This window comes from Mytilus galloprovincialis, chromosome 4 (genome assembly GCF_965363235.1).
Source record: "Mytilus galloprovincialis chromosome 4, xbMytGall1.hap1.1, whole genome shotgun sequence".
Taxonomy (NCBI): domain Eukaryota; kingdom Metazoa; phylum Mollusca; class Bivalvia; order Mytilida; family Mytilidae; genus Mytilus; species Mytilus galloprovincialis.
In genome coordinates this window covers 97,232,290-97,235,289 of record NC_134841.1, presented here as the reverse complement: position 1 = coordinate 97,235,289, position 3,000 = coordinate 97,232,290, and the positions used below count along the sequence as shown (strand labels likewise).

The 3,000-nt window shown below is 40.3% G+C and overlaps 1 long non-coding RNA gene across 1 annotated transcript; it reads right to left on the bottom strand.

The window, feature by feature from the left end:
* Window positions 1-2,526: 2,526 nt before the first annotated feature.
* On the bottom strand, window positions 2,527-3,000 carry LOC143073547 (uncharacterized). The gene is made up of 2 exons (XR_012977525.1): window positions 2,725-3,000; window positions 2,527-2,636 (listed from the first exon to the last, which is right to left on the bottom strand). It is a non-coding gene; the product is annotated as an uncharacterized LOC143073547 (long non-coding RNA).

The following is a 3,000-nucleotide window of genomic DNA, read 5'->3' as shown; positions in this document are numbered from 1 at the left end:
TGTTAAGACCTTTGTGTATGTCTAATGTTTCTTTTCTTTTTTTCTGGCAGGGCGCGTCGCAGATTGGAGATTTTCAGGTATGTTTTCTGTTAAGACCTTTGTGTATGTCTAATTTTGCCTTTACTTTTTTTCTAGCAGTGCGCGACGCAGATTGAGGATTCCCAGGTATGTTTTCTGTTAAGACCTTTGTGTATGTTTAATGTTGTCTTTTCTTTTTTTTTGGCAGGGCGCAACGCAGATTGAGGATTTTCAGGTATGTTTTCTGTTAAGACCTTTGTGTATGTCTAATTTCGCCTTTTCTTTCTTTCTAGCAGGGCGCGACGCAGATTGAGGATGCCCAGGTATGTTTTCTGTTAAGACCTTTGTGTATGTCTAATTTTGCCTTTTCTTTTTTTCTAGCAGGGCGCGACGCAAATTGAGGATTTTCAGGTATGTTTTCTGTTAAGACCTTTGTGTATGTCTAATTTCGCCTTTTTTTTTCTAGCAGGGCGCGACACAGATTGAGGATTTTAAGATATGTTTTCTGTTAAGACCTTTGTGTATGTCTAATGTTGTCTTTTCTTTTTTTCTGGCAGGGCGCGTCGCAGATTGGAGATTTTCAGGTATGTTTTCTGTTAAGACCTTTGTGTATGTCTAATTTCGCCTTTTCTTTTTTTCTAGCAGGGCGCGACGCAGATTGAGGATTCCTAGGTATGTTTTCTGTTAAGACCTTTGTGTATGTCTAATTTCGCCTTTTTTTTTTTCTAGCAGGGTGGATGCAGATTGAGGATTCCCAGGTATGTTTTCTGTTAAGACCTTGGTGTATGTCTAATTTCGCCTTTTCTTTTTACTAGCAGGGCGCGACGCAGATTGAGGATTCCCAGGTATGTTTTCTGTTAAGACCTTTGTGTATGTCTAATGTTGTCTTTTCTTTTTTTCTGGCAGGGCGCGTCGCAGATTGAGGATTTTCAGGTATGTTTTCTGTTAAGACCTTTGTGTATGTCTAATTTCGCCTTTTCTTTTTTTCGAGCAGGGCGAGACGCAGATTGAGGATTCCCAGGTATGTTTTCTGTTATGACCTTTGTGTATGTCTAATGTTGTCTTTTCTTTTTTTCTAGCAGGGCGCAACGCAGATTGGAGATTTTCAGGTATGTTTTCTGTTAGGACCTTTGTGTATGTCTAATTTCGCCTTTTCTTTCTTTCTAGCAGGGCGCGACGCAGATTGAGGATTCCCAGGTATGTTTTCTGTTAAGACCTTTGTGTATGTCTAATTTCGCCTTTTCTTTTTTTCTAGCAGGGCGCGACGCAGATTGAGGATTCCCAGGTATGTTTTCTGTTAAGACCTTTGTGTATGTCTAATTTCGCCTTTTTTTTTCTAGCAGGGCGCGACACAGATTGAGGATTTTAAGATATGTTTTCTGTTAAGACCTTTGTGTATGTCTAATGTTGTCTTTTCTTTTTTTCTGGCAGGGCGCGTCGCAGATTGGAGATTTTCAGGTATGTTTTCTGTTAAGACCTTTGTGTATGTCTAATTTCGCCTTTTCTTTTTTTCTAGCAGGGCGCGACGCAGATTGAGGATTCCTAGGTATGTTTTCTGTTAAGACCTTTGTGTATGTCTAATTTCGCCTTTTTTTTTTTTCTAGCAGGGTGGATGCAGATTGAGGATTCCCAGGTATGTTTTCTGTTAAGACCTTGGTGTATGTCTAATTTCGCCTTTTCTTTTTACTAGCAGGGCGCGACGCAGATTGAGGATTCCCAGGTATGTTTTCTGTTAAGACCTTTGTGTATGTCTAATGTTGTCTTTTCTTTTTTTCTGGCAGGGCGCGTCGCAGATTGAGGATTTTCAGGTATGTTTTCTGTTAAGACCTTTGTGTATGTCTAATTTCGCCTTTTCTTTTTTTCGAGCAGGGCGAGACGCAGATTGAGGATTCCCAGGTATGTTTTCTGTTATGACCTTTGTGTATGTCTAATGTTGTCTTTTCTTTTTTTCTAGCAGGGCGCAACGCAGATTGGAGATTTTCAGGTATGTTTTCTGTTAGGACCTTTGTGTATGTCTAATTTCGCCTTTTCTTTCTTTCTAGCAGGGCGCGACGCAGATTGAGGATTCCCAGGTATGTTTTCTGTTAAGACCTTTGTGTATGTCTAATTTCGCCTTTTCTTTTTTTCTAGCAGGGCGCGACGCAGATTGAGGATTCCCAGGTATGTTTTCTGTTAAGACCTCTGTGTATGTCCAATTTTGCCTTTTCTTTTTTTCTAGCAGGGCGTGACGCAGATTGAGGATTTTCAGGTATGTTTTCTGTTAAGACCTCTGTGTATGTCTAATGTTGTCTTTTCTTTTTTTCTGGCAGGGCGCGTCGCAGATTGGAGATTTTCAGGTATGTTTTCTGTTAAGACCTTTGTGTATGTCTAATTTTGCCTTTTCTTTTTTTCTAGCAGGGCGCTACGCAGATTGAGGATTCCCAGGTATGTTTTCTGTTAAGACCTTTGTGTATGTCTAATTTCACCTTTTCTTTTTACTAGCAGGGCGCGACGCAGATTGAGGATTCCCAGGTATGTTTTCTGTTAAGACCTTTGTGTATGTCTAATGTTGTCTTTTCTTTTTTTCTGGCAGGGCGCGTCGCAGATTGAGGATTTTCAGGTATGTTTTCTGTTAAGACCTTTGTGTATGTCTAATTTCGCCTTTTCTTTTTTTGGAGCAGGGCGCGACGCAGATTGAGGATTCCCAGGTATGTTTTCTGTTATGACCTTTGTGTATGTCTAATGTTGTCTTTTCTTTTTTTTTGGCAGGGCGCGACGCAGATTGGAGATTTTCAGGTATGTTTTCTGTTAAGACCTTTGTGTATGTCTAATTTCGCCTTTTCTTTCTTTCTAGCAGGGCGCGACGCAGATTGAGGATTCCCAGGTATGTTTTCTGTTAAGACCTTTGTGTATGTTTAATGTTGTCTTTTCTTTTTTTTTTGGCAGGGCGCGACGCAGATTGAGGATTTTCAGGTATGTTTTCTGTTAAGACCTGTGTGTATG